General features: G+C 40.4%; 1 protein-coding gene across 11 annotated transcripts in view; it reads left to right on the top strand.

Annotated features, from left to right (window-relative positions):
* Nucleotides 1–27,944, top strand: part of CCDC34 (coiled-coil domain containing 34) — a 308,339-nt gene that overhangs the window by 112,764 nt on the left and 167,631 nt on the right. For 7 of the 11 annotated variants that reach the window (XM_074401258.1, XM_074401264.1, XM_074401261.1 and 4 more), the window contains 2 exons: nucleotides 23,422–23,647; nucleotides 23,749–27,608. The gene's annotated coding sequence lies outside the window, so the exon portion shown is untranslated. The remainder of the gene's footprint in view (nucleotides 1–23,421; nucleotides 23,648–23,748; nucleotides 27,609–27,944) is intronic. The other 4 variants (XM_074401266.1, XM_074401263.1, XM_074401265.1 and 1 more) reach the window with 4 other exon arrangements.

Genomic DNA, 27,944 nt, shown 5'->3' with positions numbered 1-27,944 from the left:
GTCGAACAGTCTTCCCTAAGGCAGCTGGGCCAGAAGGAGGAAGTGTAAAGCAGCCGTGTTAGAAAGGAGATTGGCCGGATCTGTCAGGAACAATGTTTCTCTACAAGAAGACACATGGAGGGTAGAAATCGGTAATTACCTATATTCAAACTGAATAGATGAGTATATATAGTATATATATTCATATAAGTTATGAATATATGTATTATTTTTCTTCCTGGGAGATTACATATATGTAATCTGTACATATATATAGGTAATCTCCCAGGAAGAAAAATAATTCACTTGGAAATGAATAAAGGAAAGATTAGGTGGCATGGGAGAAAAGCCAAGCCTAACACATTTGATTTTATGAGGTTTTGGACAGAGGTCATCATTCACTTGTCTCTGTATAAAACATATCCAATTCACGAACCTCCTTTCTTTTCTTTCCTCTTTTCCTTTTCTTTTCTCTCTCTCTTTTTATTTTATTTTATTTTTATTTTTTTATTTTTTTACGGGGTCTCACTTTGTTGCCCAGGCTGGAGTGTGGTGGCACAATCATGGCTCACTGCAGCCTCAACTTCCTGGGCTCAGGTGATCCTCCCACCTCAGCCTCTGAGTAGCTGGGACTACAGGCGTGCACCACCACACCTAACTTTTTGTATCTTTTGTAGAGATGAGGTTTCACCATGCTGCCCTGGCTGGTCTTGAACTCTTAGGCTCAAGTGATCTGCCTGCCTAGGTATCTCAGAGTGTTGTGATTACAGGTGTGAGTCACCACGCCCACCCCTCCTTTCTTTTCATATCCCTGCCAAACTTGGCCAGTGTGTAGTGGTGCCTGCATTAGCACACATCAGCTAATTGTGATAAGAAACAATCTTTGCATTTTAAGACAAGCACAGTAAAGCTTATTTGGTGCTTACTTATAGGCCAATACAGGTCAGTAGGGCAGATTTTCTAAGATTTGTTTCCTTTTATCTTAATTTTTTTTTAATCACTCCTTTTTTACCCTCTCCCCAGTGACAGGAGCTCTACAATCAGGAACTGTCCTTGTCAGTGTGCCTGTCATCACTATCAGCATCGTCACTAACAGGTGAATGAAAGCAACCACCATTTATTGAGTGTTACTGTGTGTCAGTTATCATGGCAAATATTTCACATAGATTGTCTCATTGATCCTTTATAAGGAATGGTCATTAAAAGGAATATGTCATTGGTTCCTGCTTAATAGATTAGGAAACTGAGGCTTAGCATCAGGTAGCCGGTAAAGCAGACCTGGAACTCAGACCCATATTTGTTGAAATCTTAAGTTTATATTTTCATTACCATTTCTCCATAGTGCCCTAATATGTCTGAAACATGGAAAAAACTTGAAAAAGGTAGAAGGTAAATTGTTAATCCAATTGACTTTCCACTTAGAATAAAATGGAGAAAGCACTAGAAAATTCCGTCAATTCTTACGGATTGAAACCAGTATCACCGTGGCCCGTAACCCCTGCAACCTGATTTAGTGACACACACACAACTATCTCTTTTCCAGATTGACCTGGAAGTGAAACTCAGGCCTTCTTTTGGGCTTGCACAAAAGCTGTACTCACACAAAGCCATGTATGTATTTACTAGATTTTACTGAAAATTTAAGATGTGATTAGGTAATAGAAGAAGAGTTTATATTGCGCAAAAGCAAAGAGCTGCAAGTTGAAGCTCAGGTACCCCTGTTCTCAGAGCCCCTATACCCAGGACTTTGTATTGGGGGCTTGGCCCTAGCCTCAGGTCATCTCCTCTCCTGACCACCTTAGCCTTCTGTCCTGGATGGTTAGTCAAACTATAAATTTTCCTTATTCTATTAAGCAGGATCATTCAGTATTCTCTCGTTTCAAACTCTGCTTCATGTCCACCTTTGTGCACATGAATCCATCAAGGTGCCCAACAGAGCAACAGGGATTTCCATTTAACAGATTCCACCTTCCTTAGAAGACATTAGATATTTCTTGTCCTACCTTCTCTGGAGCCAGGGCCCTGGAGAGATTTGATCTATTCCCGCAAGGACCTAGCAGAGCCTAGGATTGGCGTTAATGGTAACTCTAGCATCTCACACGTCTCCCAACAACTTGGGTTAAGCAGAGTCCCTGGAGACTAATTTGACTGGAGTCTGGTCTGTGTCTCTACCTCCCACTGACTCTGGGTTAGCCTGGGGTTTCTGGAACCCAGGAGAATGCTTTGAGCTTCTGGGCTCCTTAAAGGGCATTTGGCACCCTGTAAAAGCTGCTCATTAAAGGAAACAGTGGGACTGGTTTTCCTTTAATAGCCTAGCCATGGAAAGCTTGATCCATTTGGGGAGGTCAGAGGTGGAAGACTGCACAGTTTGAGAGGGTGGGACCAGCCTGTTTGGCAAGGCAGTAGCAAGACTACAGAGGGAAGACCAAGCCCCTGGAGCCCTGAGGCCTGGTCCTCAGTGGTCAGGAAAGCACAGGGAGGGTTCAGTAAAAAATAATGACAGCAGCTAGCATTCAAGGGTACAGTTTGGAGCTGCAATTCCAGATTTTACTTTTTTTCCCCTCACTCTTGAGGTTTGGCTCACTGCTGTTTCCCCTCTTCTAAGGTACTGTTGACACGTGAGTGTTATGAAGGTTTCCGGAGGGCGGGATTAAGGGCCATCATGTTACAAAGGAAGGCTAATTGGCTGGAACACCCTCCTTTCCCCCTCCAGCTGGCCTGAATCTCTTTAGTTTTTAGTTCTTCCTAAAGGGTCTTGGCATTGGTGGCTTGCCTCTCTTTTCAAAATAACTAAAACCAAAGAAATTCAAATGAGAGCCTTTCTCATTGTCAGTGCTGTTTTGCCTTTGTTTGTGAGATTGGCGGAAGCAGAGTTCTGTTGGGACACTGGGGCTCCCTGGCTGGACCTGAACCAGTTCACTCCTCCTGCAGACTCTATCCAGGTTGTGACATCCCCTAAGCAGGAACGGCAAATTCTGGGCAGGCAAGTGGCTCCCAAACTTGTGGCAGATCTTACTAATGGGCCGAGGCATTTTTTTTTTTTTAACTCTTCCAGCTAAACCTGGGCAAAGTCCCATGTTTATTCTAACTAGAACTGTCCCAGCAGCTACCACTAGGAAGTAATGTTGGTGCAGGGGTTGGAATCTATTTCACATCCTTGCCCTTACCTTAAATTGCTCTAAAACTCAGAAGGCATTGCCTTCTTGGTAGCGGCTGGACCACGATTTATTGGGTCAATTGTTGGTTTGTTGCAAATCCAAAAGAACCTCCTCCCTATGCTTTCAGGCTTCTTGTGCCATCCTTCTCCTCTCTCCCATCTGCCCCCACTCTTCTCCTTTAAAATGCATCATTACAGCTTCTTAGGGGACACTCTTTGTTTTCTAAGGTGCCTGTTACTGAGAATCCCAGTATTAGTGATGAAAGGGTTCACCCAGTCCAACTGAGACTCCCTCAGCCCAAAATTTATACCACTTACAGATAAACTTTCAGGTTACAGCCTCAGTTAAAATTAAAAATATGTTACCTAGAAGGAATTGAATTCATGATGGAGTTTCTGTAATGTCAAGTGAGTAGAGCAGAGTGATTTAGACTCAGGGTACTAGGACCTGATACAGCTGGACTTAAATTGCAGCTGGGCCACTTGCTTGTTGGATGACCTTCAGGAAGTTAAACTTCTTTGAACATCAGTTTTCTAATCAATACAGTGGAGAAAATAATAAAACCTTATCTTTTGTTGTGTTTTGAGGATAAAGTAAATTCATACCTATAATGCACTTGGCACATTTTGGCAAATTCTGGGCGTGTGTGAGGCCTCTTTCTTCTCAAACTTGTGGCAGACAATATTAATGGCTAAAGCACTTAATAAAGTTGTGTTGATTTTATCTTCTACCAATTGACTACTTGAGAAAGAGGTGAAATTTGTTGTCCAAGATCACATAGCTAATAAGAGACACATTTAAGCTTTGGTTCTATGTCTGCTGGATTTCAAAGACCATGTTCTTAAACATCGTGATGCTTCCTGTTTGACCTTAAATAAGCTACTATAATTTTTAGCTTCCTGGAGGGAGAATCAGTTTCCCCACCAGTAAAATAGAAATAATAAAATTAATTTCATGAGTTATTGTAAAGGTTAAATGCATCAGTGCTTGGAATAGTGCTTTACCTGTTAGAAACACATGCTATCCCGTGTTTATCATTATAATCATCGTTAGTGTTTTTATCTGAGTTCACTCCCTCTTCCTATTGTCTAGCACTGTAGTTGGCACATAACAGGTGTTCAGTATATGAGTAGCTCTTTTGAAGCAACATATGGTATTATTACTCAAGTAAGAAAGGAGAAATGAATGACTGCCAGGACTGCGTACTCTGGCTGACCTTCCGGTATCCTCATAAATAATTCCAGGAAATCTCTTTCTGGCTACCTAGGGAACACCCTGGAGAAGAAGCTTAGCCAAGCAAGGATCAGAAGCCCTTCCCACTCCCAACGGAATCCCTTATGTTTGTGACTATTCTGTAGAGGTTGGCCTTCTGAACAGTCAGTGAATAAAACTTGAAGAAGATCTCATTAACTGTTGTGTCCCTATCTTTAACACCCAATGCCTAGGATAGACAACTCACTTTGAGATTGTTAAGAGAGGTGTATTTTGTCACCAGAAGTTCTAAGAATAGCAGAATTCCTTGAGCTTTTGCTTGAACTGTGCCCAGACAAATGCTAACATAGGATTTATTATCTGGATTATTATATTTCCCTGTCCCGATTAGGGGATCACTATGATTCAGGCAGTCTTCCTTAGACTCTGAGTGATCATTTCTTTCTTAAAAACATGTTAATTTCAGTGGTGCCAAATTTACATTTCCAATGGGCAAATGACAGTAGATAAATTCCTTGCTTTCAGTCTACATGTACCTGTTATTCCTCATGGTTCACCTATTGAAAAAAAAAACAAACTTTTTTTTTTAGATTCCATTTTTTTAGAGTAGTTTTAGGTTCACAGCAAACTTGAGAGGAAGGTACAGAGATTTCCTATATACTCCCTGCCCCCACATATGCATTACCTCTTTCATTATCAACATCCCCCTCCAGAGTGGTACAACTATTATAATTAATGAACTTATAATGACACTTCATAATAACCACAGTCCACAGTTTACTTAGGGTCCATTCTTGGTGTTACACATTTCATGGTTTTGGACAAATGTATTGAGATGGTTAATACTAAGCGTTAACTTGATTGGATTGAAAGATGTAAAGTATTGATCCTGGGTATGTCTGTGAGAGTGTCGCTAAAGGAGATTAACATTTGAGTAAGTGAGCTAGGAAAGGCAGAGCCATCCTTATCTGGGTGGGCACCATCTAATCTAGACTATAAAGCAGGCAGAAAAACATGAAAAGGCTAGACTGGCTTAGACTCCCAGCCTACATCTTTCTCCCATGCTGGATGCTTCCTGCCATCACACATCAGAGTCCATGTTCTTCAGCTTTGGGACTCAGATTGGCTTCCTTGCTCCTCAGCTTGCAGATGGCCTATTGTGGGACCTTGTGATTGTGTTAGTTAATACTTCTTAATAAATTCCCCTTTATTTTCACATCTATCCTGTTAGCTCTGCATGTGTATAATGACATGTACCCTCTGTGGTTGGCCTGTTCATTCCTCTTCTCTCTCAGCCTCTTTTTATTGTCCCAATAGTTTTGCCCTTTCTAGAATGTTATATAATTGGAATTCTACAGTATGTAGCCAAAATTTTTTTTGAAACTTTTAATTTCCAAATGGTTGTAGATTTACAGAAAATTTGGAAATAGAGCACTCTCAGTTTTCGTATTTTTTTCACAGGGATTTCCCTAACATCTTAGACAATCATGGTACATTTGTCAAAACAAAGAAATTGGTTTTGGTACAATACCACTAACTAAACTACAGGCTTTATTTTAATTGCATTAGTTTTTCCACTAGTGTCTTTTTTGTTCTGTAGTCCAATCCAGAACATCACAGTTTTTGAGTTTTTCTTAATTTTTCATGGCACTGACAAGATACTTTGTGGAAAGTACCCTTTTTTGGGTTTTTAAAAAATGTACTTATTTATTTAAAGAAATGTTTTTAGTAGTTTTAGATTTATAAAAATTGCAAAAATAGAACAGAGTCCCATACACCCTACATCCATTCTTCCTTATTCTTAATATTGTCATATGTTACCATTATTATAGCATATTTGTCATAATTAGTGAGCCAATACTGATACATTATTATTAGCCAAATTCCATAGTTTGTGAAATTTTTTTTTTAACCTAATGTACTTTTTCTGTTCTAGAATCCCACCTAGGCTACAAAATGTAATATACATTTAATTGTTGTATCTCCTTAGCCTCTTCTGGTCTATGACAGTTTCTTAGACTTTCCTTATTTTTGATGACCTTGACAGTTTTGAGAAATACTAGACAGGTATTTAGTAGAATGTCCCTTAATTAAGATTCATCTTAGGTTTTTCTCATGATTAGACTGGGGGTTATGATTGTTTGGTAGGAAGACTACAGAGGCAGAGTGCCATTCTTACCACATCATATGAAGGGTACATATTATCATTATTTATCACTGTTGATGTTGACCCTGTACCCTGGCTGAAGTAATTATTCATCAGATTTCTCCACTGTGAAGTCACTCTTCCCTCCCTCATCTTTCTTATCCTATAGTCTTTACAAAAATGTCATTTAAGGAGTGAGGAGTCTTGTTCCACCTCCTTGAGGGCAGAGTATCTACATACATTATTTGGAATTCTTTCACATGTAATATTTGTCTGATCTCTCCTGCTTATTTATTGATTGATCATTTATTTATATCTGAATAGATTCATTGATATTTACTTTATACTTTGGGTTATAACCCAATACTACTTTAATTGTTCTGTTGCTCAAATTGTTCTAACTTTGATCACTGGGAGCTCTGTCACTTGGCTCCTGTAGCCCCATCATTTTGTATTTGTTTTTTTCACTCCTTATTTTCTGGCACTGCAAGATGATTCAGACTCACCTTGTGTAATTTCTGCCCCAATTCTGAAATCAGCCATTTTTCTATGAAGCTCTGGCTCTTTTTACTAGAGACTGGTATTAGAAACCAAGATCTGGGTGCTAGGAGTACCGATTGCTATTGGGGTGTTATTCTTCTAGGCCCTCTCAGCTGAATGAGCAAGGAAATATATGTCTATATACTAACCTATGTATCAATTAACATTCCTATTGTTAACATCTGTATCTATATTATGCCAAGCTTGAATTTGTCCCAATTTCTCTGGTTCTAATCCATTTTCCCATCCTTGCTTATTGGTAAATTGTCCCTCCCAGAGTAAGAAACCTGGATCCTACTACCTTCTATTCATTTACTTAATTGTGAATTCTAGCACATATGTATAGAGGTTGTAGAATTAACTCATAACCCCATGGGAAGCAACTTTATCAATTATAGTACAGTGCTATGTACAGTTCCTTTTCCCCTTAGTTTTCAGACTACATTCATATCTAGTTACTAGGTTGGCACTTCCCCGCCATGTCCTTCAGTGAGTTTTGCATTATGCTTTTGCAGTACAGTTATATTCTTTTGTCACAATTTGCATTTAATCTGGGATCCCTATGATTTCCTAAATCATTTATTTTTAATTTGCATTCGTTATGGTTTGCTCTTTGTGCTGGAAAGTTCTATAAATTTTTGACAAATAGATGTTGTTGTCTACTTAGTTTTTTAAAACTTTTGTTCAGCTATACTTTGGAGGAGTATTTTAAAAAAATCTCTCCTATACAAATATAAGATGTGTCAAAAATTCAATTTAACTCATTAAATATTGAAGAATACTAAAAGATATTAAAACTGATCCAAAGAGCATTTGAGAAGCTCGGTAACTAATATTACGATAGGAGTTCTAGATCAGATACAAAACTGGTTATTGTCCAACAGGACCATAAACCATACATTACAAGATTATCTGTTCTAGGCCGGTCATGGTGGCTCATGCCTATAATCCCAGAACTTTGGGAGGCCAAGGTGGGCAGATCACTTCAAGACAGGAGTTGGAGACCAGCCTGTCCAACATGGTGAAACCTATCTCTACTAAAAACACAAAAATTAGCCAGGCATGGTGGTAGGTGCCTGTAATCCCAGCTACTTGGGAGGCTGAGGCAGGAGGATCACTTGAACCTGGAAGGTGGAGGTTGCAGTGAGCCGAGATCATGCCATTGCACTCCAGCCTGGGCAACAGAGTGAGACTCCTTCTCAAAAAGAAAAAATATATTTATTATCTGTTCCATAGGAAGGAAATTATTTCCGTCTCTTTGGGACAAAAATGTTCCAGGAGAGCTTTAAAGTAGCTCATACAATAAAGACCAGTGCTGTACTAGGAGAATATTCTATAATTGCCTTTCAAGTTTCAGATACCTTCTGATACTGAGTTGATAAAAAAATAAGTTGGCGGTGTCTAACAAAAGTGTGTAATTGGGAATAGGACAAAAATTGGCAAAGGCATAACATTAAGAGAGGAAAGGGCTAGCCAGAGCCCTTTACTAATTAAACCAAGGTCATGGGTCTACTTGCTATAAGCCAGAGAAAATATAGCTCTCTGATGTTCCCCACTGTAATGTGTCTGGCTAAGTTAATTTTCTATATATATCACTTGAAAAGATGATAAGGTTTGTTAATGGTGATAAAATAACAAATCCCCACCAAACTGCTTGTCACTAGAGCTGGTATTCCCAGTCTTTTAAAACACACACATTCCAGGGCTGGGGGACTAAGAATCACAAAGAGAGCTCTTTAGGCTAGAACAGGGCTCAGAGGAGAACAGAATTAGGTCAACCATGGAAAAGTCAGAAGCTTGCTCCTGCTTCTAGCTTGTTTTGACCTTTTTTGGTTAATCTCTCTATCGTGTTTTTGCATTTCAGGTAAAGGTCCTTTTGAAATGTATAATCTTTGTTCCTTCATCTACATTGCAGCAGCAGAGATAAGGACACATTAAGTCTCCATAGGTGACATTGGATATATCATGAAAAAAATACTAGGAGGGGAGGAAAATATCAGAGTTCAAAAGTTGAGATTACTTATGTGGCTGGGTCCTCCCAAGAGCTGCACTTCCTAGGGGCATATCTCTTCTCTGGTTTTAGAAGGAAAACTTTATAATTGGTTCTTTTAAGGGGTGATGCCCTGATTGTGTCTTCATGTAGAGCTGGAATTGAGATCCTTTTTGCCTGAATCATGATCTCTCAGTCAAGAAGCAGGCTGTAGTATCTTTCCTCCATATATTAATCATGTTAATAGAAAATTGCTTTTTTTCTTTGTTTGTTTGAAAGGGTGTTAGAAACAGAATCCCTTCATTGGTCTCAAATTCAGGCAGATCATTTCCAAGACAAGTGTTCTCTATTGAACCATTTTCATTTTCCCAGTGAGGTCACTGCTTGCCTCCCTGGGAGGCCTCCCACACAGGGGAACATCACACCATCTTGCTCAGCCCTGGAGATCCTATCTGGCTGCCCTGGTGATCCTATCTGGCTGCCCGGGCACGTGTCCTGAGCCTGAGACATGGTGAGAGCAGATATGGTTCCTATTTGTCTCACCCACAAAGTTGTGAATCTCAGCACTTTGAGTGATGGTTTTGTGGTTTACAGATGGTGAGAAGTGCTTATGGAAGCAAAGGAGCACTGTTCCATTCAAGGGTACTTCATAAAACACAAATGTCAGGTTTAAGGCTGCAAAAACTTTGAGGAATTTTCCATTTTCATCAGTATTGCTTTGTTATAAATTACCATAATGATTAGCATCTGGAAAATTCTATGGACCCCATAGAATATTCTACATATTACAAATATTTAATTTCATATCTATACACAGTTACTATTTTTTTTTATTATTTATACCACCACCACTGCCAGCACAAAAAACACCAATGAAACTGCCTATAGCTGTATAAAAATGTCTCCTTTATATTTCTCAAGCTTCTAGTTACAGAATATTTTGAACTAAAAAATCTCTCCAAAATTATAAATTATCCTCTAAATTGAGGCACATGAGACATAAATCATTCATGCTTTGGTGTTGTTTAATTATATAACTTGCTTTTTTTTCCTATCATTCTTCTGAGAATTGGGGATTGGAGACTTTTATCAGAAAGGAGTGGGCTGGGGGTGGGGAGTGGGAATGACTTGAATTGGAAAATACTGGACCGTGTCATAGGATACTTTCAGACTTTAGACTTTTCTCTTGTTCAAAATACCCTTTTCCTAAAAATGTGTAGCCCATACGTAAGCCAATCTAGAATATAAGATGTGGTTACATTAACATGTACAGAAGGATAGTCACTTAAAACAAACACCCAGTCAGGCTCTCGAATTAAATTTAAGTAGTGGTAAGAGAGCAGTTCCAAGTGAATGGTTTATTGTTTTATGTCTGGCTCCTAAAGGGATTTGAAGCTATTGGTGGCTGTGACTGCAGGGTGAGTCAAATAGTAGGAAGGGAAAAGTGGTGTCCTAACTTCAGAGATGCTTACAGGAAATTAACATGTAGCATATTCCACATCTCCCTCATCCCATGATAAGGTCTGTCACCCTTTCACATGACCCTGTTCAACACTCTCTCTTAGATTGTTTGATCCATTCATTAATACATTCATTCATCTATTCATTTATTCCCTCATTCTCAAGCAGTTATAAATTATGATTTTTAAATTGCAAGCAACAGAAGCTGACTTTGATTAACTTAAAATTAGAAAGAGATGTATTAGAAAATTAACAGGGAACTGAATAACAAAGCTGTGATATTTTGAAAATATGACCGTATTTTTCCATCCTCTCTCCATCCACAACCTTTGGAACATGACTTTGCAACTCCTTCTATCAAGAAGGAGAACCTACCTTTCACCCTCTTGAATCTAGGCTAATCCTATGACTTACTTTGGCCAATAGAATGCAGTGGAAATGGTGATATGCCCAGTCTGAGGCTAGGCCTCAACAGGTCTTGTGTGTTTCTATTCCCTTTCTTGGAAATCTGCAAAGTTGTATGTGAATAAGCTCAGGTTAGAGTGCTGGAAAACAGCAAGTCCCAGCTGAAGCCACCCTAGACCAGCAAGTTTTCTATTCACCAACAGCCAATTGTAGATGCATGTGTGAATCCCTCTAAGACAAGAGAAATGCCTAGCCTAACGGAGTTCAAATTGCTGACCTGTAGAATTTTGAGATAAACAAATAGATATTATTTTATACTACTAAGTTTTGGGATTATTTGTTACACAGCAAACACTCAGTGGTACAAAACCTTGGGAAGAATAGAATCTAGGAACCAGGGCACTTGTAGCTCTTCTAGAGTGCTGCCACCAGGTGACCTAGCTCCAGTTGCCTTTCATTTTTTTTGGACCCTGTTCATTCCTGGGTTTAAAAAAAAAATAGATTTGTCCATCTTGGGTCATATCCCCTCTCCTAGGATAGGGATGGAGTCCTCTGGTTTAACAGCTTTGCCTAAACCACAAGGAACAGAGCAAGAACAGTTTTTTTAAAGGAGACTAGCAGCTGCTATTTCCATGAATAGGGAAGAAGGCAAAACACATGTCTGCTATAAGCATTTACTCTGTGTACTTACTCAGGGAGAGTAAGACATTCACTTTCAGTAAGGAGGTCCTGTTCTACTAAGGAGTCGGGTAAGCAATGGCGTCAGGCAAGTAACAGTCTGGTTACTGCTGTCACAAAGGGGCCAGAGATGGCTTTGAGATCTGGAGGAGGACAACTAACCCAGACTGAATACCAGGAAGATTTCTGGGGGAGATGGCATTGGAACTGAGCTCTGTGAGATAAATAATGAGCTTGGTGAAGAAGTAGCAGTGGTGAGGAACACAGGAGGCCTTTTCAGGCACTCGAATTAGCATGAGTGAAAACCTGGAGTGAGAGTCTTCATCTGTCACCATGGGCCAAATATAAACTATGTTTATGCCTGGTTTGGCCTAACTTCTCTAAAAAAGTGCGATAACTCAATTCTCAGACTCTACTAGTTCCTACTTTTCTATCTCTTCCAGTTCTCATACTTGTTATCATAGGCTTGGTTCTTGTAGGCACCTGAGTTTGCCACTGTAGCTAAGAGGCCAGAGGGTGTCACTTGGTTAGAGTGGTAGAGAGAGTAGAGAAGGTAAGGGAGAAGGGTTTGAGGCTGAATAAGTAGTGGGGAATTACGGAGAGCTTTGTATGTTTGCTAAGAACGTGTATTTTCTCCTATAAACAATGAAGAGCTATTACAGGTATTTAAGTGAGGGTGGTAGTCATGCTCAGACTTCAACAGCATCAGTCTGGCAGCAAGTAAAAGATGTATGGCAAGGGCAACAAAGGAGGCAGGTAGAACAATTAGGAAGCAATTTTTGTTTTCTAGACAGTAAGTATTGGCTTCAACTAAAGGGAATAGGATGAGAAAACCGTGAGGATGGGACACATCTTTTATGATGTCTTCCAGGGAGATCTGGAGATGCTGGTCACTTCTATCTTTAAAACTACTCTTGTTTCCTTAGGGCAAAATCGTAATTTAAAAGGCCTTTTGCATCTGATAACAGAACTTCCCTATGTCAAAATGAGACACACCTGTTCTGGAGAAATTGGTGATAAGCTTAAGTCTACATGACACTGAGACACAAAATCCCTCCTCTGCCTTGCTAGGAAAAATAAACAGCTCCCTTGGACCAAATCAGCTTGCCAAAGACTGGAGCAGTTTCCACACCACTTAGAGAGTCATGGATGGAGAGCTGTCAAAGGTCGGTCCTGAACTAGAAGCAGATGGGAGAGGATTCTTGCCAGAGACATCATCCAAACCTCTTGCTATTCAGCGATTAGAGGTTGAATGTTCAGAGAAAGTGCATTTGATGCCTTATTCACAACTGGATCAACTGAAATAACAATGAAAGGCGGTGTCTGCCCCAGGAGGGATAAATGGAGCAGCTGCCAGGAGATTCATGTTTGCCTTCTGGGGAGAGGGTAACGGGAAGGGGCAGTGTCCTTACTCAAAAGGGTTTGGACAGAAAGCAAAGAGAAAGCATTGATTTGAGAGTTATTTTTCCATATCAGATAGTATGCTTGACGAGGAGGATGTATATGAGTAGGGATGATAAAGAAAAGGTACCAATTTATGGTTAAGAGAGATCAATTTTTGTTAGCTAGTTTTTTTCTTAAAAAAAGAAAAAGATCAGTAGTTTAATTAATCTGTTACATGTCTGTTACAAGCATGAAAAGTCATAGCAGTGTATGACCCTTTTACTCTGGTCAGGAACCTAAACGTTTGCATGGAAAAATGCCAATAATAATACAAGGAATAAAGGCTAATAGTGCAATCAGAACCTATTGGTGGTGACAAAAGGAGGAGGTGTTTAAGGGAAGCACTTTGGCAACAAAACTCAATTTTAGACTTGTTTTTAATCTCCAAATAATGCAATTTACTCACAGAGCTTCAGGGAAAGGATTGAAAGAGGTGTACATCAGAGAGCTCCACAGTTTTGTCCTTACTAGGACACCTTGCCAACACAATGTGTTCACAATCCATTATTTGCTTTCCATAAATCTTGTCAATTGCACAATTCTATTGTATTTTGGTTTTGCATGTGTATGTGTAATTAAAGCATTGGCTTGTTAAATGAAACATTTCAAATACATTGCACATTTTATAACTCTGTTTTTCCATTTTTCTATTTTTTATTTAACTAAAGTAGGCAGCTGCAGGAAATGGAAATGAATCTATTCACTCTTGACATTGAAGATCTCCTGATTTCCCTGCAGGAGAAGTTAGGGCACTGTGTGATAAATTGCCAAATAATAGAGATCACTATTTATCAAAGACCTATTATGAGCCAGTTACTTTACTCATATCTTTTAAACAAATGCCTAAATTACAGCAAATGCATTTACAGTGGAAACTACAGAAAAATCAGGTGAGAAAGAAAATAAGCAATACTGTGGGATATCCCATTCCTGGAGCTCTGCAATACTGTGGGATATCCCATTCCTGGAGCTCTTCTAAAAGGCAGCCACATTGTCTGGGTCTTGACATCTCAAAGCTGGATGGCAGACAACACTGCTTTATCCCGGTCAGTGGGGTGAGAGAATGACAGGAAGCTGAGAAGACACTTTTCAAGGGAATGAAGTTGAGAGAGGCCTTTGTGATCCTGAGCACTGCTAGTCAGCAAGGGAGCCTAGTCCTGAGATACCAGCGAGGGCAAGGGACCCAGAATAGAGGTGGGGAGGATCACTGGGTGACTTTTTGCTTAAGCTGTCCAGCCTTTAGAAAGTACCCTTAGACATTTCTGTCAAACATTCTCTTTCCCCAGTGAGATGCCTGGGGCTCTGCTAAGCTATCAGTCCTGCTTTGCTCAAGGAAGACAGTCTGGGTGTGAGATGCTGTTCTGCCTAGGGGACAGAAACCTGGCTGGCTGTGCCACTACTGGGTTCCAAAGAACAGCATCTGGCCTTTCTTTCTTTCATGATTTTCTTGCTCTTCTGATGGGTTTATGGTATTTTCATTAAGAGTTTCTCTTCCCCAGGCCTGCCAAAGGTCAGGGGGAAGTGTTTTGCCTGGTAAGGTATCTCCTTAGCCTAGTGAGGATATCTGCTTTCACCAGAATCTTTCTCAGGAGGTATGTAATTCAAAGGAAATGAGATGCTGTGTTTAAAGCAGGGCCTTCATGAGACCCACATATTCTGGCTTTTGGAGGCCTTACCATACACCATATCAAATATACTGACTGCACCCATATCCCACATTAAATATACTTTTTGGCTTTAAATTTTTTTTGTAAGGGCCTTTATATGTGTGCTTTAGAAATTATTTGGCTCTATGTAACTTTCATTTAATTTGTGATTGGCTATGAGTTCCCAACCATCACTGTGTATACTTAGGGGAATGTGTGAAGTGAGAAAATTGAATATATAAATTGCATTTGACATAATGAAATGTTTATGAATATTAAATTTTAACAGTTAATTAAGTTGTCATGTTGGTGCATTTTTGTAGACATTTAATTAAACATTTATTCATTTTAATTTTTATTGTTTTCTTTTGTAGTTTTGGAGCCAACAACTGTTTTTCTACCTGGGGCTTATATATTTTCTAAGCCCCAAAAAAGCTCTTAGCTCTGGGATCACGTTGAATTGATGAAATTTTGATGTAACAGTGCTTCTCAAAGACTTTGGCTTCAGGACACTTTTTAAATTATTGAGGACTCCAAAGATTTAAAAATTATTGTGGACTTCAAAGATTAAATTAAAAAAAAAATTTTAAGTGTGGGTTATATTTATCAACATTTGTTATAGTAGAAATTATAACTGTGAAATTTTAAAATCACTTATTTAATAGTGAGCTGACTGCATGTTACATAATTAACTTTTTAATGATAAGTAACTGTATTTCCCCCCAAAAATATAGCGAGAACAGCAACATTTTTATAAACCTTTTTAATGTGTGACTTAAGACAGATTCTCATAATCTCCTTGGCATTCAATGTGTTGCCATAGGTTGTTTTGGTTGCAGTAGAGGAAAAAAATTAGCTTCGTGCAGATATGTATTTAGAAAATGGAGGTATGTTTTAATAGCCATTTTTGGATACTACATCAAAACTTGACTGCAAGCTTCTTAAAAGGTAGTTGTAATATATAATCTGAAACTATGCAAATGCAATTTTCATACTGTGTTACCTTAAAATCCACTGGCCATTTTGTGCATTCAGTCAATGTTTACCTTGCATGATTTTGCAGTTTGATACAGTGGACATTTAAAAAATATTGGTTCACTGAATTACACAGATCTTCTAAATGTTGAAACATTTCCTTATACACTATCAAAGGATCAAATTCTTTAATGCCAGCACAGATCCGATTAGAAAAGTCTTAGTATATTGGGAAGCCAGTGACATATGTATTTTCCAAAATTCTAATTTTCACATGAGAGTTCAAATGTTACTATTGGCAGCAAACATGGTTAGCTGTTTTCTTTTTCTTCTTCTTCTTCTTCTTCTTCTTCTTCTTCTTCTTCTTCTTCTTCTTCTTCTTCTTCTTCTTTTTTAGACAGTGTCTTGCTTTGTCACCCAGGCTGGAGTGCAATGGAATGACCAGGTTCAAGTGATTTTCCTGCCTCAGCCTCCTGAGTAGCTGGGACTACAGGCATGTGCCACCATACTTGGCTAATTTTTGTATTTTGAGTAGAGACAACGTTTCACCATATTGACCAGGCTGGTCTTGAACTCCTGATCTCATAATCCACATGTCTTGGCCTTCCAAAGTGCTGGGATTACAGGTGTGAGCCACTGTGCCCAGCTAAGCTGTTTACTTTGAAGTAAGAGGCTCACTTAGTTAAGTTTTGCCAACTACATGAGTCTGAACACCCATAGTTTCTCTTTTGTTCTTTCAAGTACAAATGGTGATCTATGAAAACTTAGCTTAGTTCAGATTGAAACTCAACAACTGTGTAGGTGCTTTTTCTTTGAGACAACCATAGTACGTGGACATGCCTTATGAGTTCTTCCTGTTTCCTTGTGCAAAATCTTAAAAAGATGGTCGCGTGCTCAAGGGTTAAAATTTAATAAAATTTAAAATGATCCTGCTTCATCAAAGACATGCTTATACGATGGCCACATTCTTCTACTGCAAGTGGGTGGCCTTGAAGAATTCAATGACTACGAGTGCAGTTTGGTGCACTGCCTTGATTTGTTCTATGGTGCTGGCAGCAATACAATGGAAAAGGCGAACACTGCCTTAGTGTTTTTATGAATATTGTTTCGACCTTGTAGATCTCCTGTAAGGAGAACCTGCTGGGAACCCAGAGAGGCCCATGAACTGCAATTTGAGAATTGCTGGGATACCCAGCCCTACAGCAAGCACATAATAAATGTTCAAGCAACTGCAGCTAAGACCATATTCTATTTGCCTTTCAAAGCATCATTTTTCTGTTTTTAAAACTAGGGTTAATTTTACTTCACGGGGCAATTGTGGAGATTAAATGCAGCAAAGTAAATAAAATGCTTACCATAGTGCTCAGTATATAATAAATGTGCTGTGAAGATTCAGTATTATCATTAATATTAATATTACTAATAAAGAGTTATTTAAAAACTTTTCCTGCAGAGCAGCAGTAGGATTGCTTCATATTTCTACTGCTAGTGCTTGACTGCAGTATCTTTCCTATGGAGACTTTTAAAGACGGTACCTCTTTTCCCTTTTTATCTTCATCCTTCAAGTCAAGGCTGCTGCTGCTGCTGCTGCTTCTGGGGATTTGCTCCTGTGTACTTCAGGAGAAGGGCCCCAGCCAGGAATTGCCACTTGTTTGAGGACCACAGAAAGCTGCAGTCATTTTTTTTCCAGCCAATCTAGTCTAGACACTCTGAGGAGGTGAAGGATATAATTACAGCTTGAAACACTTCATATGCACCAGCAATGCAGCTCCTCCCACACATGTGTGATTCAAGCCCCAAGAGGGCAGTGAAATCTGATGATTCACTTGTCTAGATAAGCTGGAAGTGAAACCCTAGCGGTCCAGGGTCCAGTTGCCTTTACCACATAGCACCCTTTACTTGCAACCAGTTTCTCCATTCAGTTCAGTCGAATTCAAAGCAGCACATGGGCCTTGAAGTCTTATTTGAAGTGTGCCCTCTGTGTACCACACTGCATCGGGTACTGTGCTGGTTATTCTCTGTTGGTTGTCTCAGTCTCATTTCTGCTTTCCTCTGGGCTGTTCAGATGCTGACCTTCATGAAAGGCATTTCCAGGCTCTTCTGCTTTCTGGCCTCCAGTTGAAATCCATCTCAGGGAGGGAGGGAGAGAGAAAGAGAGAGACAGACTTTTTATCACCAGCTACGTAGGAAATAAATATACTTGCTGCTATGTTCTGAACGTTTATGTCCTCCCAAAATTTGTATGTTGAAATCCCAAGAGGTAAGGGAGGTTAATTAGGTCATGAGAGTGGAGCCCTCACGAGTGGGATGAGTGCCTTCATAAAAAACATCTCAAGAGTTAGGTTGTCTCTTTCACCCTAGGAGGATGCAGTGAGAAGGTGCCATTCATGAACCAGGATATGGGCCCTCTCCAGTGAATCTGCTAGTGTCTTGATCTTGGATGCCTCAGCCACCAGAATGGTGGGAAATAAATTTCTGTTGTCTATAAGCTACCTAGTTTATGATATTTTGTGATAGAAGCCCAAACAGACAGACATTTGCCAAAAATATAAGAAGAAGGTAACAACAAATCACATAAAAACAAAACAGTATTGCTAAACCCCAGCACAGCAACATTGTGGTTAAAGAGCACCTGCTCTCCATATGCTGCCAAGGTTTGAATCCTGGTTCTCTCACTTTCCAGCTGAGTGACCATGAGCAAGTCACATAACTCCTCTGTGCCTCAGGGTCTTAATCTTTAAACTAGGAATGAGTCTGTCTACTTCACTGTGAGGCTAAGTGAATGAATATATGTAAATATATATAAAGTACTTATAACGCTGCTAACATTGCCTGGCACACAGAAAGCACTGTATGAATTTAAGTAACTTTTTTTTTCGTTTTGAGACAGAGTCTTGGTCTGTCACCCAGGCAGGAGTGCAGTGGTGTGATCTTGGCTCACTGAAACCTCTGCCTCCCAGGTTTAAACGATTCTCCTGCCTCAGCTTCCCAAGTAGCTGAGATTACAGGTGTGAGCCACCACACCTGGCTAATTTTTGTATTTTTAGTGGAGATGGGTTTCACCATGTTGGCCAGGCTGGTCTTAAACTCCTGAACTCGGGTGATCTGCCCACCTCGGCCTCCCAAGTGCTGGGATTACAGGTGTGAACCACTGCACCCAGCCAAGTAACATTACTTTTTTATGATCATGATGATTATAGTGATGATGGAATTACATGACTCTGGCTCTGAGCTGGAGGATTATTAGCACGAGGAGAAAGACACATCAGCTCCTGACTGAGGCTTTCTCCTAGTGTAAACAGAAGAATTTGGAGAGAATTAACAATAATAATTTTCTTACCATATGGTTTGGTGTCATTTGTTTCTCTGTTATCATCCAAAATTGTCGATATTCCACAAAAATTTGCCTCAGGTCCAACAGTGGAGCACGTCCTGCACTTTGGGAAATGCAGAGAAACAATGGTTACACTGCAGCAAACAAATTAGCAAGGTGTAACGGGTGGCACAGAGAAAAAACCAGTGATACACGGGTGGAGAAATGAGAAGGAAGCTGTTAGCCAGGCTTATCAAAGTCTGAGTTAGGGCTGGAAAATTGGCAGACAAAGGGGGTTCGTGGGGATTAGAGGAAATAGCTTGTTTGAAGACAGTGGGGGGGATGAGTTAACATGGTAAGGTCAGGAAAAAACAACATTCACAAAGAAATAACTCCCCCAACAAAGAGATAGTAATGGCTTATGAAGAGTTGCCTAAAGAAGCAGTTCTCCAAGTGTGGTTCAGAAAGCTGCCTCATCAAGAACTGGGAACCTGTTAGAAATGCAAATTATCAGGCTTTATCCCCAGACTTACTTAATCAGAGACTCTGGAGGCAGATTCCAGCAATCTGGAATTTGGTAAGCCCCAGGTGATTCTTATGCATGTTAGAGTTTGAGAACCACTGGCCTAGAGGAGGTTGGGAGAATATCAAGTGAGCCTGAGATTTTGTGCACAATAATAGTAAGAGCCATTTACTGAGCACTTTCTATGCACTGGCTATTGTGCTTATTATTTTGCCTGCCCTAGCTTCTATAATCCTCACAACAACCCTGAGAGATATATTATTATGCTTATTTTACAAATGAGAAAATGGAGGCTTATGTTGAAGTTTAATGACCATTTGTTCTCAAGGCAATGGAACATAGAGTAATGAGACAATTAGGTTGTGGAAAGAAAGGCAGAGGACAGACTGGAACAGACTGTTGGAAGATTGTCCACAGCAGCTTTGTCTGGTAGAACTTTATTTATTTCTTTGAGGCACAGTTTTGCTCTGTCACCCAGGCTGGAGGGCAGTGGCATGACCTCGGCTCACTGCCTCCTTCGCTTCCTGGGCTCAAGCGATCCTCCCACCACAGCCCTTCAAGTAGCTGGGACCATAGGCGTGCACCGTCATGCCTGGCTAATCTTTTAATTTCTGGTAGAGATGGGATTTCGCCACGTTGCCCAGGCTGGTCTCAAACTCCTGAGTGATCTGAGTGATCTGGCTGCCTCAGCTTCCCCGAGTGCTGGGATTATAGGCATGAGCCACTGCACCCTGCCTGGTAGAACTTTCTATACTGGTGGGAAAATCCTGTATGTATACGGTCTGATATGATGGCTATGAGCTATATGCAGATAGTGGGTTGACTAGTGTGACTAGTGTGATGGAGGAGCTGAATATTAAATTTTACTTAATTTTAATAAATTTAAATGTAAATTAGCCACATGGGGCTGGTGGCTACTGTCTTATGCAGAGCAAGTCTAAAGTCATAGAATAAGTAGGTTCAAGGGCAGGACTTGACCTTAGGACTGTCTGACTCACAAGCCATGGTCTTTTCTACTATTGCTCCTAATGTAGAGCCTTTCTTGTCAATTGTCTGAAAAGAACTGGGATCTCTTTCTGGTCAATTCCCTTGAAAATTACCTCACAGATCCAGAATGGCTCTCTGAAAACACTTTTCCTTAGCTGATCAGTATGGTTGGAGGGAAGGCGTAGAAAAAAGCCACCACAGGCTGCCCTCAAAGTGTTCCCTATGATATGAATGACAGCTGACTGGAGGCTTTCAGAGCAAAGAGAGTGCAGGTTGACCTGGTCCTTCTTTAGCCTTTACTGTGTTCCTGCTGCCCTTTATGTCAATATTAGACATTGGATGGACCAGCCAGAGACTCCAGGAGATCCCCTGGAAAAGATTTTTCTAAGATAAATACCAGAACTTGAGCATGTTTTTAAATTTGTTTGATTCTCCATGGAGCTGATGGAACATTGAAAACTCCTGCTCCCAGGAATGCCTGGCCTCATCAGTCCTGTAACTTCTTCTTCAGATCTACCCTCTGCCTTTCTTTCCACCATTCAGTGATCTCATTATTTTAGACAAGGGGTTGGCAAACTTTTTTCTGTAAAGAGCCAGATAGTATTTTAGGTGTTATGGGCCATGTAAGGTTTCTGTTCCATATTGTGAGTATGATGTGTGGGTTTTTTTTTTTTTTTTTTTTTTTTTTTTAGACAACACTGTAAAAATGTAAAAGCCATTCTTAATGCTCTTGCAGGATTTGGCTTACTAGCTATGATTTGCTCCCATTTTAGGCTCTTTTGCCTTGGAAGCAAATGTTTCCAAGAAACTTCAGTTAACACAAGGATCTTCTAGGTGAGTTTGTAAACCCCAGATTCCTGTGCTCTCAGGACAGGAGATTGTGATTTTGTGGGTTTGGGCTAGAGTGTAGGAATGCATGTTTTAACAAACATTCTAAGTAGCTGTTCTCATGCAAGTGGTCTGTAGTCTACCTTTTGAGAAATGCTGTTACAGATGGAAGGGCTCTTAGGCTCATTTAGTGACCAACCCCTGCATTTTACAGATAGGGAATTGAGGTCTGGGGAAGGAAAGTGATTTGTCCTGAGAGTTACTGAGTTAAGGCTACGTAGGAAGATCCCACAGCCCAAGGCAGGACAAGGAGATGGAGACAAACTGGACCATTTTTGATTTAGGGAGGGAACAAGCACCCCCTGAAGGTGGTCATACCACTGCATTTTCAACAAAATTTCCATTATGATATAAGCCAGTTTGAGTCAGATTCTCTGTTGCTGGTATGTTAACGCACCCTAACTTATACAGACCCCTCTCGTTACCAGCCTTCTTTAATCCAACTCTTTTGAGAGAACTATCTTTGAAGAAATACTCCCAAGGCATCATCCAAATGTTTAATCTTTTAAATGTCAAGGCCTTTGTAATGCACGGGGTAGGTCACACACACCTCCCTGCACCTGAAGGCAGAGTGTATAGAATTGAAAGTGGGCCAGGTCCGGAATTGGGAAATTTGGCTTCTATTCCTGCTTCTATCATCATATAACTGTTTGAAATGGGAAAATTACCTAATTTCTCTGTGCCTAGCTTTCTCATTTGGAAAATGTTGGGGGGGAGGGTGGTAAGAAAAACCATTTTTAGGCCCCTTTGTCCTAGGTATTATCATTAATTGTTGACACTATTTTTCTTGATTTTTATAACTTATTCCTTGCCTGTTTCTCTTGCTCTCTTTCTTTCCAGAAAATAAACCCCAAAATAAATGACAGCATTGACTTTGGGCCAGTCTATTCTTTACTGGAAGAAATTATACCTCTGAAGAGCTCATATATGTTTGCATTTGAATCAACATCCCTCAAAGATTTCTCTAGGGAATATGAACATTTCCTTCCTGAATGGAGCTAATTGACACAACATAACTTTGTGTCAGGTGGAAACACATTTTCTTTTCATTTTGTAAAAAATAATCAGGCTAGTCAGTTGAACAGCAACAACAATAAAAAAAGGCACTGGTCCCTTGATTTCGTGGTCCTGGTGGAATAAATTACCTGTGCCCAGCACTCCAGGGAGAGCAGCCACCACATCTTGGCAGGTTTTCCTTTTCAGTGAGGGAGAGAGGATATTACCTAATTTTGCCTTCAACATGTTGTGACAGGAGCGAAGGAGGCCTGGGTAGTTACAACCCACATTCATGTGAAAGCATTCTTGTTTGGGTTTCAATATATTTGTTCTTTTTTCTTTTAAAACCTAATGCCTTACACGTTGAAAGCATTAGCTTCTAGCTTCTAGCTTCACTATAAGAAAATAGAGTAAAGCAAAAAACAACAACAAAAAAAACCACACACAAAGCAGCAACACAAATCACCCTGTAAGTTCACAAGCCAGAGATTACCACATGTAGTTGTTTTAACTGCTTTGTTTCAACCACTTCTTTTCTAATCACCAAAGCAATATAGGTTCAGTGCTTAAGCAAACACTGAAGAGGAAAATTAATCATGGCTAATCCTACAGCCATTGATAGTCACATGAAGTCTTTGAATAAATACCCCACCCGCTATGGCCTCCCAGCTTGCTGCCTTTCCTCACGTTTTCGTCATTCTCATGCTCCAGGATTTCACGTTCCATGAACTGAAAGCATTGGGCCCGGCAGAGAGGCACCAGCCTATTTGCTTTAGTACTTTGGAAAGATGCCTCCCTGATGGCTGGACCCCAGGGAGGGTCTGTGCACAGGAAAACCAGCTCCACAGAAACATACAGCCACCATGACTCCCCCTGCCCCTCCCCTCTTCAAAATTTAAACAGCGTGTCTGGAACTCTCCCAAAAAAGGTTTTCAAATTGGTGTGGATGCCAGCTGTACTCACAGGCAGCAATATGACCTAAAACATTGTTTGATTTGCAGAATTACTTTCTGATGCCGTAATGTCATCTACCACCTTTCTCCCCAAAACAGTTCTCTTTTCTTGGTCTTTCTTTTGCCAGAAACCCCATCATTCTCTTTAAAGCCCAGGACCCACACTCTTCGGGCCTTGAAAAAGGCCTGGGTATTTTCGTACCAGGTATGTGATAAAGAGTAGTAGAAGAAACATTCCATTGACTTCGGAGTCAGACTGAGTTGGATTTAAATTCTACTCCTGCTGCTTACAAGCCTGTGAGTTTGGATGAATCAATTAACCTCATCGAACCTCAGTTTCAGCTTCTATAAAAGGTAACAGTAGACATTATGTATTGAGTGTTTACTATGTGCATGATACTCTTCTTACTGCTTTATATATATTAAAACATTTAATCCTCACTGCTACCTTATAGGTACCATTATTCTCTTTTTACTGGACAAAGAAATTGGCCCAGAGAGATTAAGCCACTTACCCCAGGTAACACAGCTAAGTGACATTCAAACTCAGGTAGTGTGTTTCCAACCATGCCTCTATTTGTGCCTCTATTGAGGGAAGTATTTGCTCCAAAGGGTATAATAAAAGTTGAATGAGAATTTATGTGTAGTATCTAGAGCAGATCCTAACCAATTCATGCACTTCACTTTTCTTTAAAAAAATTGTTAAAAATATTTTTCTTTCTTTCTTAATTTTATCATCCTTGTCCCCACCCCCCACCTTTTTTTTTTTTTTTAGGGAGAGGGTTTCCAAATGCTAATAGTCTATATATCTTCAATGGCCAGGTTACAGTAACACAATTGTTTAGTGATATGGTTTGGCTCTGTGTCCTCACCCAAATCTCATCTTGAATTATACTTCCATAATTCCCATGTATTGTGGGAGGGACCCAGGGGGAGAGAATTGAATCATGGGGCAGAGGGGAGTTTCCCCCATACTATTCTTTTGGTAGTGAATAAGTCTCACGGGATCTGATGGTTTTATAAGGGGTTTCTGCTTTCGCTTCTTTCTCATTTTTCTCTTGCCACTGCCAGGTAAGAAGTGCCTTTTGCCTTCCACCATGATTGTGAGGCCTTCCCAGATATGAGGAACTGTGAGTGCATTAAACCTATTTTTCTTCCCAGTCTCTGGTATGTCAGCAGCGTGAAAACTGACTAATACATATACTGTGCTTTTACGATGTTTCAGGTACTGTGCTAAATATTTTAAGTGAATGGTTTTCACAAATCATCATGATAGCCTTGTGAGTATGACCTGTAATACCCTCATCCCACAGAAGTCATGATTCTGCTTTGTGTGGTTAGGTAACCCTGCCAAGGTCAAGAAGGTGAGTGACAAAGCCACGATTCAAACTGAGGTTGCTTCATTTCTGAGCCTGAACTCTTAATCATTTTTGCTAAAGATACCATTCTTTATGGTTTTAATGCCTTTCCTGGGGTGAGGGGTGAAGTTGGACAGAAATAGATAAGATCATTTTTGAGAGATTATCAAATGGTCATCCAAAGAGGAGCATTGGTAAAGACTGCTGTGGCATCTGGGAGGAAAGGTATCATTGCAGGGGCTGGAGTCACTAAGACATCGGCTGGAGCAAAGCACTGACCTGTGGGCAGTGCATTCTCAGGGTCTTGACATTGCTGGTCCCCTAGCCTTGTGCTTGAATATACCTAGGGAGCTACCCTGATGGACATTGGGAAGAGAAGATTTTCAGGTATTTTCTTAGCACAGGGGACCAGAATGTTGGGATTTGGGGTATAGGTGGTGGGATTAGGAAACAGAGGTAGAGGAGTAGGGTTTGCGATGCAAGGGATTTTTTGTTTTTTTAGTTACTGTAATATTTCCTGTGCCTAGTATAAGGAGTTAGGGGGGAAGAATTAAGTTTATAAAGCCCCTACTATGTTCCAGATGCTTTCTATGCACATTATCTCTTTTGAGCTTTATTACAATTTCTTGAGTTAGGTAGTACAAGGACTAGCTCCATTTTGTAGATGGGAAAACTGAGGCCCAGAAAGCATAGGTTATTTATTTAGGATCTTGAAGAAATAAAATGGCTGAGCTGAAGTTTGAAATCAGATCCTTGTGACCCCAGATTCCCTTGGGGCCCAGGAATATAACAATACCAGTCTGATTGATCACAAACCAACCTATACCAATGATATATCTATATGTTGCTGTTTAGATGAGAAAAAAACTTAGTGACCATTGCAATTAAAACCACACAGTAAAGGGTCAAGACTGGTCCTCTTGTGGGTAAGAAATGGAATTCTTGATATGTCTACACTGTTTGTTAAAGTTGAGTATATTTATGGTTTTTTTCCAGAAATACTAGGTGTTTTTTTTTTTTTAATTGATAGAGCAGAGAAGGTTCTGAATAAATGCTAGCAACTGTTTTTGAGGAGTGAAGCACAGGTAGTGCAATGTGGTGACTTGGTTGTGGCTGTTCCCAGTGGAGAGTGTCCAGGTTCTTGGCATCTTGAACAGAGAATTACACAAAACACACAAACAAAGCAAGGAAAGAATAAAGCAACAAAAGCAGACATTTATTGAAAATGAAAGTATGCTCCACAGAGCGGGCCAAGCATAGGGGCTCAAGAGCCCCATGACAGAATTTTCTGGGGTTTAAAAATGCTCTAGAGCTTTCCATTGGTCACTTGGTGTACACCCTATATAAATGAAGAGGATGAAGTTACAAAGAAGTTAACAAAGTCAGTGTACGGCCTATGTAAATGGAGAGGATATTTCCTGTCATAGCTGAAGTGTTTCCATTTAATTTAATTCTAGGAAGTCAGCAGGAATCGGCCTTATGTTCCCTGTCTCCAGACCCTATTCTCCTGCCTCATAGTGAGTGACCTCACAGAAAGGCATTTTTTTTTTTTTAAATTGGAAGTTTCTTTCAATTCAAACACTGCCTGCTTTTAGAAGGCTCCTCCTGGAACTATGCCTCAAGATCTCTCCTGATACTTGGATACTTTTCCTCTGACTGGTGAGACCTTCATCTCTGATCCCATCTGCAATCATTTGGGTGCAGGTCAGCCCACAGGATTAGAAAAGTCTGTGGTCAGACCAGTGGGATCTGGTCAGTGACTTCTGTGACCCACCATCCCCTTGAGACAGACAGACCCTGGGCCTCTTCACCCTCCCCTCTCCTTTCCTGGAGAAGCCAGCTCTTTCAGGTTGGGCTGCCTCCTAGAATTTCTTGGTTTACTTCGTTCTAAGTGAGGCGGGAGGTGGAAAAGTGGGAAGCTTCCAAGTTCTCCTGGGGACTTGGGGAAAGCAAACTCAAGGCCATATCATCCTTCCACCACAGACAACCACTCATGGAATTTTCCTTGATGTCTGTGTGGTTCTCAAGTTTCCCAACCTGTTCATCCTGAGCACTTGGAGTTGGCTTTGAGCTCAGAGAAAATACTCACTATTGCCAGGCCACCAGTTTAGCCTTGGGGAGTGATGACTAAATAAACAAGGGGACCCCTCCCCCAACCTTGTCAATTCATTTTCACAGATAGGAGTTTCCACTCATGCTGCCCAGGAAGCCCACAGAAAGGTCTGTGGGCTGTGGCTGCTGTGGCCGTGCATAGCAGCTGGGACTCTTTCCCCTGACCCATTTAAGTCACACTATGATTGATGACCAGAATAGAAGAAAAACAACTGCAGATGGATAGTCAATGAGGCAAGCGAAAACCAACACAGCCTGTTCCTGGTGTCTGTCCTTGCCTGATGCTGAGGAGGCACTTGAAGTAGTGCAGTGATTAAAAGCATGGGTTATGGAATCAGAAAAATGTGGGTTCAAACCTCAAGAGCAGCACTTAATGATTGGGAGACTTTGAGCAGACTTGTATCATTCTTCTGAGCCTTAGAACCTTGATAATACCTTCCTCTTTGTGTTGTTCTGAGGATTAAATGAGATACTACACGGTGAGGTACTTACAGCAGAACCTGGCAAATAACCAGTGCTTCATCAGTTGCAGCTCCATCACAGCTGTTTTTTGGCTATGATGATTTTGTGATTATGTGAAATACTCAGCACAGTATCTGGCACAGAGGAAATAATAAATGGTAGCTGTTTCTTAGGATTATGGAATGCCAGGGTTGGAAGGAATCTTGTTTGGAGCCAAATTACTTATCTTCTCCTTTTACAGATGAGGATGCTGAGTATCAGAGAGGGCCACGACAGGTCCCGGATTACATTCCTAGCTCTTAGCAGAGAGAGGGCTCACGACATCATGCTTCCTGCGATCTCTCCCTTTGAAGAGCGGTCAGACTCCCACTTTGTTCTTCAAGGTTGGTGGGTCTTACAGGTGGGGTTGCTGGGGGAACTATTTTATAACATAACAGACATGTGTTACATCAATCAGGAGTCATTCTTGCTGAAGGAATCTGGGCTGCCAGTTTTGTTTGGTTTGGGAGTCAGTAGCATGATGGAAAAACAAAAAAAGCACAGCTTGACATCTGCAGAAATGGGTTCAAATTTTACCTGCAACTTATCAATTATGTGGCCTTGAGTCAGCAATTAAACTCCCTAAAACTTAATTTTTTCTTTTGTAAAATGGGGTTATGAGCAGTACCTACTTAAAAATGTGTTTGTGAAGGTTAAATAAGTTAACATAAAGAGTTTAG

The sequence above is a fragment of the Saimiri boliviensis genome, chromosome 6 (assembly GCF_048565385.1).
Source record: "Saimiri boliviensis isolate mSaiBol1 chromosome 6, mSaiBol1.pri, whole genome shotgun sequence".
Lineage (NCBI taxonomy): Eukaryota > Metazoa > Chordata > Mammalia > Primates > Cebidae > Saimiri > Saimiri boliviensis.
The sequence above is the reverse complement of the archived record's forward strand: the minus strand, read 5'-3'. Positions and strand labels throughout refer to the sequence as shown.